At 40.0% G+C, this 19,642-nt stretch overlaps 1 protein-coding gene across 2 annotated transcripts in view; it reads right to left on the bottom strand.

Annotated features, from left to right (window-relative positions):
- Positions 1-19,642, bottom strand: part of cacna1ba (calcium channel, voltage-dependent, N type, alpha 1B subunit, a) — a 566,885-nt gene that overhangs the window by 297,245 nt on the left and 249,998 nt on the right. The window lies entirely within an intron of this gene.

Genomic DNA, 19,642 nt, shown 5'->3' on the forward strand with positions numbered 1-19,642 from the left:
AGTAGACACCAGACCAGAGACATTCAGAAAGCAAAGTCTAGGAACGTTAGGAATAGGAGCAGAAAGAAACCTTGGAGTATTTGAGCCTGCTCCAACATTCTACATGCTTATCGATGATTCTCCACTTTTCTGTCCCGCCTGCACTTTCTTTTATTCAACAATCCATTAATCTCAGCCTTGAATATCATGAGCAATGATTTGGGAGAGAGATATACAAAACTTCACAAGCTTTTGAGTGAAGAAATCCTTCCTCATCTCAGTCTAAATGATTAACCTTTTATTTTGAAACTGTCCCCTACATTCTTGATTCCCAGCCAGCAGAGAGAATCTCTTAGACTTTGTATCAGAGATAATGGGAACTGCAGATGCTGGAGAATCCAAGATAATAAAGTGTGAAGCTAGATGAACACAGCAAGCCAAGCAGCATCTCAGGAGCACAAAAGCTGACATTTCGGGTGTAGACCCTTCATCAGAGAGGGGGATGGGGTGAGGGTTCTGGAATAAATAGGGAGAGAGGGGGAGGCGGACCGAAGATGGAGAGAAAAGAAGATAGGTGGAGAGGAGAGTATAGATGGGGAGGTAGGGAGGGGATAGGTCAGTCCAGGGAAGACGGACAGGTCAAGGAGGTGAGATGAGGTTAGTAGGTAGGAAATGGAGGTGCGGCTTGGGGTGGGAGGAAGGGATGGGTGAGAGGAAGAGTAGGTTAGGGAGGCAGAGACAGGCTGGGCTGGTTTTGGGATGCAGTGGGGGGAGGGGATGAGCTGGGCTGGTTGTTTTCTCCATCCCCACCCTTGTCTGCTTTCTGGAGAGACCACTCTCTCCGTGACTCCCTTGTTCGCTCCACACTGCCCTCCAACCCCACCACACCCGGTACCTTCCCCTGCAACTGCAGGAAATGCTACACTTGCCCCCGCACCTCCTCCCTCACCCCTATCCCAGGCCCCAAGATGACATTCCACATTAAGCAGAGGTTCACCTGCACATCTGCCAATGTGGTATACTGCATCCACTGTACCCGGTGTGGCTTCCTCTACATTGGGGAAACCAGGCGGAGGCTTGGGGACTGCTTTGCAGAACACCTCCGCTCAGTTCACAACAAACAACTGCACCTCCCAGTCGCGAACCATTTCTACTCCCCCTCCCATTCTTTAGATGACATGTCCATCCTGGGCCTCCTGCAGTGCCAAAATGATGCCACCCGAAGGTTGCAGGAACAGCAACTCATATTCCGCTTGGGAACCCCACAGCCCAATGGTATCAATGTAGACTTAATCAGCTTCAAAATCTCCCCTTCCCCCACCGCATCCCAAAACCAGCCCAGTTCATCCCCTCCCCCCACTGCATCACACAACCAGCCCAGCTCATCGCCTGCCCTCACTGCATCCCAAAACCAGCCCAGCCTGTCTCTACCTCCCTAACCGGTTCTTCCTCTCACCCATCCCTTCCTCCCACCCCAAGCCGCACCTCCGTTTCCTACCTACTAACCTCATCCCACCTCCTTGACCTGTCCGTCTTCCCTGGACTGACCTATCAGCTCCCTACCTCCCCACCTATACCCTCCTCTCCACCTATCTTCTTTTCTCTCCATCTTCGGTCCGCCTCCCCCTCTCTCCCTATTTATTCCAGAGCCCTCACCCCATCCCCTCTCTGATGAAGGGTCTACGCCCGAAATGTCAGCTTTTGTGCTCCTAAGATGCTGCTTGGCCTGCTGTGTTCATCCAGCTTCACAGTCTATTATCTCTTAGACTTTAACCAGTTAACTGAACCTAGAATATTCTGTTGCAATAAGATGACTGTTTATTCTTCTAAACTCCAATGTGTACAGGCTCAAACTTTCCTCATGAGATAACTTCTTCAATGCAGGAATCAACTAAGTGAAAATTTTCTAATCTGTCTCAAACACAAGTATGTAACATCCGAATTCAGGACGTCCAGGACTCTGGCTGTAGTCTTGCCAATGCCTGTAGCAAGGCTTTTGATTTTATCCTCAGTGTCCTTTGCAATAAAGGGTAACATTCCATGTCTTCCCCTATTTGTTTGCTGTACCTCCTGTGCTAACTTGTGGTGATTCATGCATAAGGACACACAGACCCTTCTGTACTACAGAATCTACAGTCTTTATCCACTTAAATAATACCTTCCCAGCTGCATAATAAGACCTCATGAAACGAATTTTCACACAAGGCTTATGATTGTTTCACTTTCACATTCAATATCCACATGGGGACCAATAGTAAAGTTTCTTTTCATTCATGAAATTGTACCTGCCTGTGCATTGCAGGTTGGAGGGATTGCTCCCTAGTGTCTGGACTGGTCTGCCGTGATTGATGGTTAACCAAGTCTACACTGCTGTTCAGAGAGATTGGGTGACAAGGTGTGACCTGTAGCACTGCGACAGTCGTTGCTTGTAATTTGTAATTAATTTTGCATGCGTCTTGAAAGAAGGACTGGGCATGAGATAATCTAAATTTGTAATACTGGTGGCACATAAATTCCATAACACAGATTTGTGGAGATCATTAAAGACTAATCTTCATCTAATTGTTCCCCTTTATGGTCATAGGCATCAATGGACCATGGGCATTTTCTTCTGACTGTTATTTCGTTAATGTTTTGCTCACAAATGATTGTTTTGTGCTCAAACAATGCCACTAAAATAATCAGCTACCAAACAAATAGCTCAAAGGGCCAAATGGCCTTCATCTGCACCTATTTTCTATGTTATCTGTTTCAAATCAAGACACAAATAGAAGAGATCTGTGCAATTATTTAGGTAAAGATTATTGTTACACTCTGGTGCTACACTTACAAATGAAAGTACATAGTCCTCACCTTCATTTCAATATCAGGCTGGTCCTGTATTGCAAAACATAGAAGATAAAATAAATCTAAAACTGGTAGATTTTATAGTGTAGGCTTAGTGTTCTCATTCAGTCATTTCAAGCTTTATCTTAGATATCTCAGCCACAATGGGAATCAATACATGTTTATAATTGGGAACAATCACGGAACCAAACATCAAATATATACTGAGATAACAAGGTGTAGAGCTGGATGAACACAGGAAGGCTGATGTTTCGGGCCTAAACCCTTCTTCAGAAATGTCTTCCTACTCCTCTGATGCTGCTTGGCCTGCTGTGTTCATTTCACTTTATACCTTGTTCTCTCAGATTCTCCAGCATCTGCAGTTCCTACTATCTCTGAATCAAATATATACTGTCAGCAAATATAGAGATTTATTTGAACTGAGATAAGGTAAAGTTCTTCCAGCTAACTGAATATTTGTAATTTTCCAAGTTGCTAGAAAGTATAACTATGCACACCTTAGGATTTATTCATGATTAACCATTACATTTCAGGAAGCATTATCCATGGTTTCCCACAAAAGCAATTGGAAAATATGGATGACCTTTAACATTAAATATTTTAAGTCTAGATTATTTTTAAATGGAAGTGTTCACACAGGTTTGTGAGAAAGATTCATAAATGTAAAATTGATGAATACACTAAATTAAGCTGTTTTTCCCAGATAATGAACAATCAACAATTTATTTTCTTATCCAGGTAATCAAAACGAAGCACTGTAATAATTTTGAGGGAAAATCCTGTAAACTCTGATTGTGAAGAAGAGAGAAAAAGACAGGAAAGATATTGAACAAGAAGCAGTTTAATCTTTGAGACATCTTGCTGAGGTATAAAAGCTCTAAAAAATTAGATGCTGTGATTTCAGGAATGACATTCTATTTAAACAATCTAATGAAGAAAAATATAACATTATCATTTTTTTAAAACCATTTTGCAGTCTACAGAACCATTTTAATTTTATCAGCAAACAAAAAAAACCAGATGAAAGCAAACCGGTCACCCGTACTATCCCTCTCACATTTTTCTTTGCAATTGGATGCATATGCCTTTGATATTTTGAAGTTTTATTTAGTGAAAGGAACAAATGATAAATTTGCAATTTGTGACTTGACTAAGTCAACCATGAAGAAACTAATTTTCCACACTCAATTTTCAGAATGCATTCAGATGAATTAAATACTTCTGCATTAAATTAGAGCTACCTTTGTCTGCAGAGTGCTTCCAGAAAGTGACAAGTGTCAATTAACTTTCTAAAGAAGGAAACACAAGGATAATACTAAATAGGTGAAATTAATATAGAGGAATTGTATTTCCTTCTGTAAATGTGCATATAAATGTGATTAATATGCAATGGCATTTTTTTGACATATATTCATGAAGAGATAAAAATATATTCACTTGCCAAGGAAGAATATAAAAAGGTGGGATTGAAACTTTTCTGAAACTATAAATTAAAACACTAACTGTCTTGTCTCATTTAATAACTCGGATATTAGTTTCCAAAAATTTTAATCAATTTATGAAATTGATCTGGTCATTCTAAAAATGAGAATATTGCAGGTATTTTTGGCTGTACTTCCATTAAATTCCCATTGCACTCATTTTAAGATATTGACCTTGAAATTCCAATGCTCTAAATCTCCTTTTCATGGTCTTGGTATCGTCATGGTGTCCCCTTAATGACTTCTAACAACAGAATAGGCTATGAACTTCTGGTTAAGTTTTGCAGATGAATTTCCTGCTTCAGTGCTTCAATTGTATTAAAAGTCTCAGTGGAAGAATTGGTTTCTGAGGGAAGCTAAGCATTAAATTGTTTGTCATAATGGATCACAATATGAATCACTGCAGTGCAGTCTACAGATGATTTTTTGAAATTCATTTGTGGGATGTGGGCATTGTTGGCTGGACAGCATTTATTGTCCGTCCCTAGAGGCCTTGAGAAGGTAATGGTGAGCTGCCTTCTTGAACTTCTGCAGTCCACCTGCTGTGGGTTGACCCACAGGGCTATTAGGGAGGAAATTCCAGGATTTTGACCCAGCGACAGTTAAGAAGTGGTAATATATTTCTAAATCAGGATGGTGACTGGCTGGCAGGGGAACTTGAAATGGTAGTGTTCCCATGTATCTGCTGCCTTTGCCTTCTAGATGGAAGTGGTCATGGGTTTGGGAATTGCTGTCTGAGGATTTCTGGTGAATTTCTGCGGTGCAGTTTGAAGACTGTATACACTGCTGTTATTGAGTGTAAGTGGTGGAGGGAGCAGCTGCTTACAACATTTGAAAGAAATACTTGCAATAGAGAACACCTTGCTCAGCCCCAGGCTGTCCCAAAATGCTTTTTTATCAAAAGAAGTAATTTTGAAGTGTGGTCACTGCTGTAATTGTGGGAAACCTGACAAGAGGACTTCAGAAGGGCAACCTCTCTCCAGAGCAGTAATGTGGTAATGACCAGATAGTCTAATTTTTGTGAGATTGTTTTGAAGGAGAAATACTGATCGGGCCGACAGGAACAACTGCCATGTTCTTCTCTATTTCATTCTGTCTTTTTGCATCCATTGAAAAGGTGCCTCTGAGAGATGGCATCACAGTGTTCTTTCAGCGCTGCAGTGGAGTATCAATTCAGATTTTTGTACTCCAGACTCTGCCATAAGACTTAAATCTATAACTCAGATTCAGAAAAAGAATGCTACCAACCAAGGAATGACAGAAACAGACAATCTCTGCCACTGCACAGCATCCTCCGATTATCATTAATTTCACAACTTCCCACAGTCTGGAAAACAAGTGATCCAGCCATTTCATTACTTCATTTTTCTGTCGGACCTCAGACAGATCACTCATCACTTCAGTTAGCTGCTTGTAAATACTACATATCTTTATCATCATGACCGCCATTGCAAAGAAATTAAAATTTCACTATACATTTAAATAACTGCAAGGAGGAAACAATATGTACTTGACCTGTGAGCAATAAGTTTTCCAAGGAAACCAAAGCAAGGAAATTATAAATACTTCAAAGCTGTGATGATGCCATGAGGCTTTGGTGAACTTAAAGTTTTACAAATGTCACAGCGATAGAAATACTACAGTTATTATTTCAAAATTGACTTAAGCACTAATTATTAAATACAGACTTTCATGTACCCCATTTCCACATAAGGAATTAAATTAACTGGAAACAGAATTATTGCTAGAGCACAATTGCGCTGCTATGACACTCTTTTAGCTAAGTATAGTGAACAAAGAGAGAACAGGGCTCTGAAATTGCACGAAGAGTGACCATAAGAATGCTTAACGCACGTGTCGGAAATTTTTCTCATCACTATTTTAGAAACAAACAATAGATTCCTCTAGCATAATTACTGAGTCAATGTAAATTGATCATTTTGTTACCCCTTGTTGGTACTAAATGCAAACTTCTTTTTTTAAAGAAACAGCTTTAATTTTTAACCACAGCATACCGAGGATATCACAACCCTCAGCTGGCATCAGTAAGATCTGAGTTATGATGCACAAATCAGCGTTCCACTGTAAAAATTGTTTAGCGCCATTGGACCATATATAAAATGCTTCACATCTATCATCTGTATCATTAGTTGAATATAAAGCATTTTTGAAAATGTCTCTGTCTGATTGACGCAGGTTTCCAATAAATAGTCACACAAATACAATTAATATTCCATCAGGAAAACACTAAAATAATATATTTGATTAATGATATTAACATATTGTGTTACGGTTTAACAATTCATTCCATCTTGTGTCATTTATCAGCATGAACTAAGGTTCTTATGTGAATGAAAAATGACTCACTCATGTACCTCATATAATTGAATGTAAAGTCTCCAACTGAAAACAATTACTATATACATTCAAAAAGCCTTTTGAGAGCAAAGGTCAGGTAATTCTCATTCATGTGCAATCAATTACTCTTCACAATTTGTGGCACTGTACAAACATATCCAGGTTTCTTAATCATCTTGTCGATATTTGCAACCAACGTCTCGACATATTCTATTACACACCTCTGCAACAGTTGGGACATAAACCCAAACCTCCTAGTCTAGAGGTAGGGACACTACCCCTGTACCACAACAGGTGTTCCTAACCTGGTGATGGTCGATATTTTTCATCAACCTGTCTAGACTTTTACAAAAAGCCTCTGACGCAAGTGGGATCTAGGCCACCTTGCCCAGAGGCAGGAATATTGTCACTGCGCCACAAAACTCCTCCCAAATCATCTCATGCATATCAGAAACGGAGTTAGTCTGATATGAAGGTATAATTAAGTATTAGCATTTTTGGCTTAATCACACATCAGATATAAACCAAATTGTAAGATCAAACAGCATAACATGACATAGAAGCAGAATACGTGTCTTCAGCATTGGAGATTTGGAAAGCTCCTGAATGTCGCCTCGGATTTGGCACTAGCAGAGCAATCTATAGTATTCGACACAGCAGAAAGCCACCCATCTCTATTAAAGTTCGCAAATTCAGACCTTACAAGATTTTCACAGGGGTGGGCAGACTTTGGAAGATATTTTCGTCAAAGCCCAAGGCTAGAGCTTGCATCCCAAGACTTTGACCAAAAGCAACAATACTTCCAAATGGCTGATTCACAAAGGACAACTTATTGTTGCATTTTCTTGGTTCCATGATATCGCGATAAAAGTGCAGATAGGCTTATCTCCTTTTTTAAAATCTGCATTTTTTTCTCTCTTGTCCTTAAATCCTTTGTGCTACTACACAGATCCTTTCACCAATCTTACTCCCACTCTCACTGATGCTCTTGATGCTGGATTCATGTTTTATTGCTGCTTCTGTATGCCTCCTTCCCCACTCATTGGCCTTTTCATCATAATGCTAACTTAACCGAAGGACAAACAAGCAGTGTTGGAAAATTCACCTGTATTCAGGTGAGTCTGAAATAAAACCTTACTACATTGGAGCTGAAAAGAGTTGTATTACATCTAAACTCATTGTATTTAAAGTTAGGAATTGGGTTAGTATTGGGTGCAGAATTAAAATAGGAATGTGGATCAAACCTTATTGCCAGATATATTGTCAGCAGCAGTTTTACTTTATTTGAGGTAATAAAGGTAAAGTTGAGAGTTTTACAGGTAAACAGATGAAAATTATGTTACAGAAGTGGAGCAACAGATTAAGCATTTGATAAGGTATGCACACAGGACTACCTAAGATGGTAAGAACACATGAAGTTGAAGATAATACATTAGAATAGATAGAGGATTGACTACCTAACAGAAGATGGATAGTTTGGATAAGGGGGGCTTTTTCTGGATGTGGGGTGTTATGAGGATCTATCCTAGAACAACAATTATTGACGACTTATATTAGTGACTTGAATAACGAATATAAACGTACTGTAGCCAAGTTTGCAGATGGTACAAGAATGAGCGGGGAGGCAAATGGTGAGGATAACATTCATTGTCAGCAGAGGGATAGAGACAAGGTTTAATGACTGGGCAAAAACTTGGCAGATGGAATATAATGTGGGAAAATGTCACTTTCGCAGGAAGAATAGAGAAACCAAAGATTACTTACATGGTAAATGACTACAAAAAGTCCCAGTATAAAGGGATTTGGATGTTTTATTGCATAAATTAAAAGCCTGCTTCCAAGTACATGGATAATAGCCAAGGCAAATGGAATCCTGGTCTTTATTTCAAAAGGAAGAAAGTTTATAAACAGAAGATCTTAGTACAACTCTACAGGGCACTTGTAGGGCCACAGCTTGAATACCTGAACAATCTGGTCATTTTATGAAGGAAATATATCTGGTATTGGGAGAGTCCAGAGAAGATTCTTCAAGTTCATGCTGACCGTGCAAGGATTCTCTTACGAGGAGAACTTTAGTAGGCTTGGCTTGCACTCTTTGGAGTTTAGGAGAATGATACGAGACTTTATTGAAACATATAAGATTTTTAGGGGCTTAACAGGATGGATGCAAAAAGATTGTTTCCTCTTGTGGGAGAGTCAAAGACCAGAAGCTATAATTTCAGAGCAGGTAGTTACCTATTTAAACCAGAGATGAGGATTTTTTTCTCTCAGAGGGTGGTAAATCTATGGAATTCTTTACCATAGGCAGCTATTGTGTCTGAGTCCAGTATATTCAAGGCTGACATGGACATCTCCCCTTTCCTCACTGCATCCCAAAACCAGCCCAGCTCGTCCCCACCTCCCTAACTTGTTCTTCCTCTCACCTATCCCTTCCTCCCACCTCAAGCCACACCTCCATTTCCCACCTACGAACCTCATCCCGCCACCTTGAACTGTCCGTCCTCCCCAGACTGACCTATCCCCTCCCTACCTCCCCATCCATACTCTCCTCTCCACCTATCTTCTCCTCTATCCATCTTCAGTCCGCCTCCCCCTCTCTCCCTATTTATTTCAGAGCCCTCTCCCCATCCCCCTCTCTGAAGGGTCTAGGCCCAAAACGTCAGCTTTTGTGCTCCTAAGATGCTGCTTGGCCTGCTGTGTTCATCCAGCTACACACTTTGTTATCTTGGACAGATTTCTAATCAGTAAGAGAATGAAGACAGGGAAGTGGAGCTGAGGATCATACATAATATCATTGGACGGTGCAGCAGACTTGATGGGCTGAATGGTCTACTTCTGCTCTTGCATTTATGGTGCTTACTCAAAGATTTTACAGATTTTACAAATACTTTCGCAAAGATTGAATGCCAACATCTACGCAAATTGTTAGATTTTCTGTTCGCTGATGATTGCAGGATATCAACACTGTTTTCAAACCTTTAGTTCCATGAGCAGCCAATGTCCAAATGCAACAAGGTCTGATCATTACAGGCTTGGGTTGAAAAGTGATAAGTAATGTTTGTGCCACACAAACACCAGGGAATGATCATCTCTAACAAAAGAGAACTTAAACACCATCCTTTGAATTCAAAGGATGTTATCTTCACCAAATGCCTCGCTATCAACATCCTTGGATTGCCATTGACCAGAAACTGAACTGAAACAGCCTTGTGAATATATTGGCTACAAGAGCTGCTCAGAAGCTAGTGAGTAACTCCCTCCCAAAAGCCTGTTCACTGTCAACAATGCACACATCAAGAATCTGGTGGAATAATCAGACTTGTCTCCATGAATGGCAGTCCAACATCATTTCAGATGTGGGTTATAGGGGAATGGGTCTGGGTGGGATGCTTCAAGGGGCAGTGTGGACTTGTCGAGCCGAAGGGCCTGTTTCCACACTGTAGGGAATCTAATCTAATCTAATCACAGAGTAGCAAAAATTAATATACAGTGTTTCAATACATCAGCCAGTTACAACTTGAGCTGGACCCAATCAATATCTACAAATTATTTTTGCAAAAGAAAAAAGTGTTCTGAATGACAAACAGTTGGGAAAAAGTAAAAAAAAATATTATAGTGCATAGCGCAATCAGCACAAATGTTTAGCACACAGTTGTGAACTGATTGACATTGTGGTAAACTGTAACTCACACAAGTATTAAAGAATAAAAAAGGGAGAAAATAATTTGTATTTATTTAGCAGTATTAACTGCCTCAGGATAATTCAAAGCACTTTACAGCCAATGGAATACTTTAGAAGCATTGCTAAAGCGTTGTTGCAAAATAGGAAGTAAGAGAGCTAATTTCTGAACAGTAAATAATAAGTGTGCTATCCTACATCTTTATTCATTCTTATATTTAGAGGGATAAAATCAATTAAGGCTTACCAATTGCTCTTGATACTTGGCTTTGGAATGAAAACCATCTACAGCTATAATCAATTCTTCATACTTTATTAATTCAAAAACTCTTCAAAGCAACTGTAACTAGTTAACAAATCTCATTGAAACATGAATCACAAGGCATTGAAAAGTTTATTGTTGTAGCACACCTTTCAAACTCAATTGTTAAAATAATTGCAAAAGATCAGGTTGATTAATATAACATTAGCAATTAGCAATTAGTAATTAGCAAACTTGTTGATTAACATTTTTCAACATAGGAAGGAAACCTGAAGGATTCTGCATTTCTGAAGAAGGGTCTAGGCCCAAAACTTCAGCCTTCCTGCTCCACTAATGCTTCTTGGCCTGCTGTGTTCATCCAGCTGTACACCTTGTTATCACAGATTCTCCAGCATCTGCAGTTCCTACTATCTCTGAGTTATATGTAGGTGGAGTTGAGTTTGATAGCTTGCTGAGGAATGGATCATTTGTAGTGCAACATCAAATCAGTAAATGACAATAGGATATCATTATTAGCTTGACCAAGATCAGAAAGTATCATGGATTATTTCACAGCGTAAGCTGCATTCAGAAAAGATGTATGGTAGACTGACTGGATCCTGCAACCAATTAAGGACACATTCATCCTGCTGACAGTAAAGAAAAAGGTTCAAAAGAAAGGCAATGCTTTGATAGGCTGTGAAAAATAAGAAACAGATAAGCATATTCTCTTCAGCACTACATTCTGGGAGAAAAGGTATGAAGTGTGCACAGTTTTAAAAGTTTTCGGACAAGCATACTACCGTTCAAGGAAGGTACTGAAAAGAAATTGACATCTCCTCTCTCCCAGAACAAGGGCCCCTGTGTTCACTTTTCATTTGGAGCAGTGTCCTCAACCTTTTATAATTCATGTCAATGATTTAGATGAGTGGAGTTAAGGCAGATTGATTTTTGTTAAACAGGGGCATCAATGGTTATTGGGAGTAGATTAGCATGAAGAATTCAAAACTCAAACCAGCCTTGATTTGTATGTGAGCAGAGATAATGGGAACTGCAGATGCTAGAGAATCCAAGATAATAAAGTGTGAAACTGGATGAACACAGCAGGCCAAGCAGCATCTCAGGAGCACAAAAGCTGACGTTTTGGACCGAGACCCTTCATCAGAGAGAGGATTGATTTGTATGTTATTGATTAAAGTTAGCTAACTTTGTTAACCAGAAACAATATCCTATTGAAATGTCAGTAATTTTAGAAAATTATTCTGGAAACTATCAATCACTTTAATACAAATTCTTACTCTGCTTTTCTTTATGAATATATGGAAGGAAGATTCTTTTGACTTTACATTGATTTATGTTCTTAATAAGCATTAAAAAAGCATTAGCACCTCAAATCAATTTAAACAAGCTTTATGTAACATGATTAATGTGAAATTAAATCTCTAAGTAAGAATGATTCACTGATACTATTACATCCAAGAAATACAATGCGGCATGTTATATTTTGTTAAAGTTAAAACTAACTTTGTAGGTGGGTTACTGAATCACTAACCGTTTGCTATTAGTTCATAAACAAAATATATTAATGTACTTGAATATGTTTCTGTTTCATCTGATGAAAGAAAACTAAATATTTTCAGCTTATACCTAGGTTCAATAAAAGTAACATCAGTCATTTCTTAAAGAAAAATACTTTAATTTTTACTCCTCAGTAATGACATTGAGATTTTATTCAGTAGCATGCTGTAACAAGAGATACTCAAAAAATCCTTGTGGGAAAATCATTTCTGGAAGATAGCTCATAAATATTCTAGGGTATTGTCTACCTTTCTTGAATAAAGAGATTCGTAATTGTAACAGAGAATGTAAGCCACTTATCCCACTGGTGAATCCATCCAAGGTATGACAGCTTGTCATGCTCTTATATATTGGCTGCTCCACTACACCAGGGAAACTGGCAGGGCGTGGAAAATCATCTGGTGTATCTACAAGTTGTATCTTATGAATATACTGCCAGGGATCCATTATCTTTTACTTTATTTATCACCGTGTTAAAAATAGGAATTGTGTTCCAACTGGCAATAAACATAATTTACACACAAAAAATTAAAATCTGAAATGGTTGGCATTGTCAAAAATGGACAATTCAAGTTTCTTGATGGTTCAGTCACCTTATTCAGTGAGGAGAGGAATCACAAGAGACTGGGAATTTCACATTTTGATCTCCAGTCCACACCGAGATAACAACTGATCTCTGGCAAGTGTCAGGAGTGACGCAAATAGTCTGCGTGCCACAGTGTTACAGAAAAGAAATTCAGTTGAGGCTCCTTTCTAATATGACGTGACTACAGGTTCAAAGTCATTGAGTGCAACTGGTTGATTTTTATAACATGGATCTTTAATCCATGCTTCTATTTTTTTACAAGGCTTTGACAATACTGCTATTTGTGTGCTGAACACTTACGAAAACACAAAATAGTTTTGTCAGTAGAGCTTTTGGGTCAGTGATTTTAAAAAATAGCCCATTCAGTAGACGACTAATGTACATGTTGAATGGCCCATACTATTCAGCAAAGGTAGAATCAAACCTAGGATCCTGGCGCTGAGAGGTAACAGTTCTAAGCTCTGAGACACCATGGTGCCCAGTATTTACATGGAATTAAGCCTATTGTTTTAATTACTTTGAGAAAACCTTTGTTGGTCTGCTCCTTCTCCCCATGAGCTCTCCTACTTTGAAAGATACTCATTTTATTTCCTGAAAGGGTCAGTTTGACTGCTCCAGCCGCCCTCCCTTACCATCGCCACCACCTGCTGGAGACTTTGTTACATTTTGAAAAAGAAGCGGGTAGACAGTCCCAAAGTATAAAATCAACCTTTTAACTGCAACTTGATGTAATCCGATTAGATTAGATTCAATGATTTTATGGTTTTTTTCTTAGTAATTGATTATGTCTCTTTTGTCTATTGATTTGTATTGATGCTACCCTTCAATGGAAATGGATGACAGATCGCTAATAATTGTTCAGACAGGACTATTTTACTGGATATTCATTACAAATTTATTTAAGCATTAGCCGATTTCCTAAGATCCAAATATAGTCAGAGGCTACATTATTTTATAATATCGGTGGTCATTTTGTAAAGTGGAAGGGGCAAGTGTGCAATGTGATTGATTTCAAAGCCTTGCCCAGGAATGTACTGGCAGTGGGTTGGGGGTCATGGGCGAGGGGTGTAAAATCATTACATCTGGTGAGGGGGGTGTGGAGGGTGGTGGGGCAGCCATTCCAATCATCTACCTGCTTCCACTGGTATCTTCAATTTTCTGATTAACCTGCTCGGTTATGTTATTACACATCTCTGGAGTAGGTGGGATTTGAACTTGGGCCTCCTTGCTCAGAGATTGGGATACTACTGCTATGCCACAGGAGCCCTTCCACTGCTATCATTCTGGTGATGTAAAATTAAGATCCTTCAGTGCTGAAATAATGACTGCTTAAGTGTCTCTTAACAAATGGAGGGGTTCCACACTCAGAGAGATACAGAGAGGGAGAGGTTTCTGATCAGACACCCTGTTCTCCCGAGAGGGAACACCCCCATCACAGTAACAAGGACTATCTTCACTGGAAGGCTCCCACAGCCTTTGTAGCCACTGCCTGTTCAGGCTGGCTTGGCTGACCTCAGCAAGTCTGGTCCATTTAATTGTCCTCCAAGCCTCAAGTGCTGCTTCTGATCTAAGGTCTTCTGCAGTCCTAGGAAGGCTGCCCATTTATACACAGGAATCTTTAAAAAGATGAATTATAACTTCTATGGCAGGACATTCAACGGTGTCTTTTTTTAAAACTCATTCAAAAGATGGTGGTGAGCCACCTTCTTGAACCGCTGCTGTCCATGTGCTGTAGCAAGACACACAATGCTCTCTGGGGAGGCAATTCCAGGGCTCTGAGCCAGTGTCACTGAAAAGAATGGCAATTGTATTTCCAGTTCAGGATGGTGTGCAGCTTGGAGTGGGACTAGCAGGTGGTGGTCTTCCCAAGTATTTGCTGCCCTTGTCCTCCTAACTGCTAGGGGTCACAGGTTCTGTAGGTGCTTTCTAAGGGGCCCTGGTGAATTTCTGCAGTGCATCTTGTAGGTGGTATGCTGCAGCTACTGAATGTTAGTAGTGGAAGGGCTGAATTTATGTGGATGTGAAACAATCAAATGGCAGTTTTGACCTGGATGGTATCAAGCTCCCATAAGTGGATTTTACTTTATCACATTACTGACTTGTGCCTCGTTGGCAGTGGACAGACTTTGAGGAGGTGGGTCTGTTGTTATTATTATGGATCATCAACATATTCAGAACACAATCTAGACCCTAACATTTTCTTATTTTAAAGGTAATTCTAAGGCATTGCATTCCAGGTGCAATTTGATTGGTCAAGCTACCAATTTAAAGCAAAACATACTTTATTAATCCACTTTAGTTAAAATACAGTAAAAGAAAGAAGGAGTAGGAATAACTTTATATAATAATAGATACAGCAACTATTACTAATGAACTATTCCAGCATAGTAACATCCCATAAACACATCCTTGGCAAAGCAAATTCAGAATATAGATTGTCTCACATACAACTCCAGTAGCCCAAAGGAAAAACATCAAGAGAACTCTGACAGAATGTAGTAGGTGGGAGAGATTTACTACAGCTTCCTACCCTGCTGAGACCCCCAGCAACATCTGCTGAATGCTGAAACTAAGTATCATGGTTCTGTGGGTGGGTACTTGACTACATCCATTCAAGCTGCTTCTGTTGTTCCAACTTTCCAAAAATAAAACACTCAAAGCTTCACAAGTTGTTTATCTTCTCAGAGACTGCTTGTCACCTGTCTCCCAATCTCTCTCTAAAACAAACCAGGACAAAACCACAGCATCATCACACTATTTAGACCTGCCCTAGCACATTTAGATTTTGGAATTTTTGTCTGGCAATTTGCTGAAAATGCCCGCTTATAATATTGTTGTGAGGGAAATGTTGAACCTGGCTAATCATGATTTTTTTTTCCAGATATTCATTATGAATTCAAATTCCACCAACTGTCATGGCAGGATTCAAACCCGGTCCCCAGTAACTGTGTACCTCCTTCACAATCAGATTTAAGGATTATAGCATCAACAGTACGAGGAGTGAAAAGGCAATGTAAATTAACATGGGTAATGTCGATGTCAAATCAGATACAGAAAGTCAAATAGGAAAAGAGACTGGATTCACCAAGTGAAGAGGCAGAAGAGAATGGGAAAATAAATTTAATTTTATATTGTTTAAGTATCCAACAACAATTATCACATGATGGAATGAGACTTGACACAATAGATAGCTTTCAGCACAATGAAGGTGGCTTGATAGTAATTCACAGTCTCCACATCATCTAAGACGTACTATACAGGAAAAGATAGGACTCAAGCTACTGTAATAGGTTTTGGTTATGTCAATTTTGTAATCAGTGTGAAACTTCACACTATTTAATGTGTTTCAATTGGGAATCAGACTGCAAATGGCCCTTTTTACATAGCATATGGAATTGTTGTGCAATTCCAGTAACAATCCTTGTATATCCTTGTTTATGTAAACACCTGCCTCTCACCTAAATGTTGTTGTTCAATTTGTGTATGAATAACATCAAGTGCCACGCACCTTATTGTTCATTTGACAGTAAGTTCAGGATCAAGGCCTAGAATGACAAGGGAAAATCATAACCAAACATTGTGCCTGGTAGCATCCAAAAACGAAAACATTGAATCCTTCATTGAATGTTTTTACTTCCTTTATTCCTAATTCTAGTAATAGCAGCAACAGCATACTGATATCTGATACTGCCAAAGAAAGTGAATGGTTTTGTTTCATTTGCTCTTGAGTTGATTGTCACTGGCAAACCCGACACTTCCATCCCATACTGAACTGCTGCCAAGAAGTTGGTGGTGAGCTGCTGTCTTGAACAGTTGCAATCTATTCAGGTACACCCACAGTTCTGTTAGGGAGAGGGTTCCAGCAATTTGACCTAGAGATAGTGAAGCAATGGTAGTATAGTTTCAAGTTTGAATGCAGTGTGTCTTGGGGTGGGGATCTTGATAACATTCCTATGTGTCTATTGTCCCTGTCCTTTGAGATGGTTGAGATCATAGGTTCAAAATGTACTCTCAAAGCAGCCTTGGTGAACTGCTGCAGAACATTTCACTGAGGGTGCATGTTGTTGCCACTTCAGAGCATTGCTGGTGATGGTAAACGTTTAATGTGGTGGATAGGGTGATAGTCACAGGGACTACACTATTTGGGATGGTACAGACCTTCCTGAACGTGTCGGAGATTAATTGATTCCAAGAAGTGATCATTCCTTTGTACTCATGACTTTTGCTTTCCAGCTGGTGGACAGATTGCTTTCCTTACAGCAGAGAAGGCTGTAGGGGGACCTATTTCAGGTACACAATGTTCTGAGATGACCACATAGTGAGAAACTTTTCCCTTCAGTAGAGGGGACAATAATGAGGGGTTAAAGTTTTGGGATGAGAAAGAGGTTTGGAGAGGATTTGAGGAAAATACTTTTCACCTAGAAGGTGGTGGATTTTGGAACTCATTGCTTGAAACTGTTTCTGATGCAGGAACCCCTCAACACAGTGAAGAAATTGTTAAATAAGCACTTCAATGCCATAACATTCAAGACTACAGGCTAAGTTCTAGAAAATGGGAAGAGAATAGATTGATGTTTGATGACCAGAATGGACATGATGGGATGAAGGGCATTTTCCATGCTAGGTATACTCTATTACCTACTTCTGTCGTTCACACTGTTGGGTAGATGCCAGTGTTGTACTGAATGCCAGTGGATGCACTCGAACAGCTTCAGCAAGGGATGAAATGTTTACTATTTTCATGAAAAAAATATGCCTGGTAATTTTTTTTAATAAACATTAGGTTACAAACTTATTTCACAGCAAGATGGACAATCTTAAAAAATAATATGGCACATATTGTTGGAAGTCACACCTTGTCCTTCAGGTTCCCCTTCTTCCTGAGCCAAATCAAAAAAGCATATTTTTTATCTACATTGCATTGCTCCTTTAAAACAGCTGTAATAGCATCAGTTGTCAATAATGAGTGAATTTCACCAATAATTGCAACATTATTTAGCTTCCAATCCTTTTTACTGATGTAGGTCAGGTAAAGATTCCTGAAAAATATTGTCATGATTAATAAATTTTCAGGAATGAAGAAAATTGTCAAAACTTACTGGCAACCAAGTACAAGGTAATGAATTGGGTCCACATAATTTTAACAAAATGCTATTAATAACTCTCACAACAGTGGGTTGCAAACACAGGAGGGAGAATAGGTGCCTGAACAGCTAATGAATGTGCTTCTGATTCATACTTGTGATTGAAATGCTTCCAGTTCACTCGATTGATATCGAATAAATCAGGATCTAGGAAATATTGAGCCCAAAATCAAATGACAGTGGTATTCTGAATGGCTCAAACACTGAATGTTGAAGGCTCTTGTATATCTCTCTTACTTCTACGTAATAGTAGAACAGATTGGAAGTCAAAATATGCTTCCTCCAGCAATTCTAACATTTTCACTTAGATGTATTTCTTGCTTGTCAGCAAGGGAAAATTTCATCTTCATTGTTCCAGTCGAAATTCATTGACTCATTGATATTTACTCTAATTCTATCTTGCTGCTGGTATACTGTACGATTCTGACTGCATTCTGAGCACAATTCTGCAACCTTGAAATTTAGCTCGTCCATCCTCTTTTAAACTCTCTGGAATAAGTATATATGATGCCTCCCTCTGGGATCTGCATCAAGCAAATTGCATTTTAGTTTAAAGATTCAAACTTTGTTAAGTGTTTCCACTTGTATCAACCTCCTAGCTGATGGAAGAAGAGTGTAAAGTATATTTTTGCACACTTTCAGAGGGTAAAAGTGTATTTGAGGAAGTCAAAGCACTATTATTTTTGACTTGATGCAGGTCTTTATACAGCTAAAATGAAGGGTGTTGTGTGACATATTATAAAGATGACTATATCTCGTTTGGACTGTAAATATGTTAAGACATGCAAACTATGCAAAGGTGCTGACTCAACATCAGTTCATCAGAACACATCTCAAAGCTGAACACAACTGGGCAAGAATACTAGACAATAAAATGTGAGGCTGGATGAACACAGCAGGCCAAGCAGCATCTCAGGAGCACAAAAGCTGACGTTTCGGGCCTAGACCCTTCATCAGAGAGGGGGATGGGGTGAGGGTTCTGGAATAAATAGGGAGAGAGGGGGAGGCAGACCGAAGATGGAGAGAAAAGAAGATAGGTGGAGAGGAGAGTATAGGTGGGGAGGTGGGGAGGGGATAGGTCAGTCCAGGGAAGACGGACAAGTCAAGGAGGTGGGATGAGGTTAGTAGGTAGGAGATAGAGGTGCGGCTTGGGGTGGGAGGAAGGGATGGGTGAGAGGAAGAGTAGGTTAGGGAAGCAGAGACAGGTTGGACAGGTTTTGGGATGCAGTGGGTGGAGGGGAAGAGCTGGGCTGGTTGTGTGATGCAGTAGGGGGAGGGGACGAACTGGGCTGGTTTTGGGATGCGGTGGGGGAAGGGGAGATGGCCTCAAGGGCTCTGCTTCTTCCTGTCCCGCAGGCCCGACAAGTCCCCCTCCACCGACACCCTCATCCGCCTGGCCGAACTCGTCTTCACCCTCAACAACTTCTTTTTCGATTCCTCCCACTTCCTACAGACAAAGGGGGTGGCCATGGGCACCCGCATGGGCCCCAGCTATGCCTGCCTCTTTGTTCGTTACGTGGAACAGTCCGTCTTCCGCACCTACACAGGCCCCAAACCCCACCTCTTCCTCCGTTACATTGATGACTGTATCGGTGCTGCCTCTTGCTCCCCAGAGGAGCTCGAACAGTTCATCCACTTCACCAACATCTTCCACCCCAACCTTCAGTTCACCTGGGCCATCTCCAGCACATCCCTCACCTTCCTGGACCTCTCAGTCTCCATCTCAGGCAATCAGCTTGTAACTGATGT

Source organism: Stegostoma tigrinum, chromosome 29, assembly GCF_030684315.1.
Source record: "Stegostoma tigrinum isolate sSteTig4 chromosome 29, sSteTig4.hap1, whole genome shotgun sequence".
Lineage (NCBI taxonomy): Eukaryota > Metazoa > Chordata > Chondrichthyes > Orectolobiformes > Stegostomatidae > Stegostoma > Stegostoma tigrinum.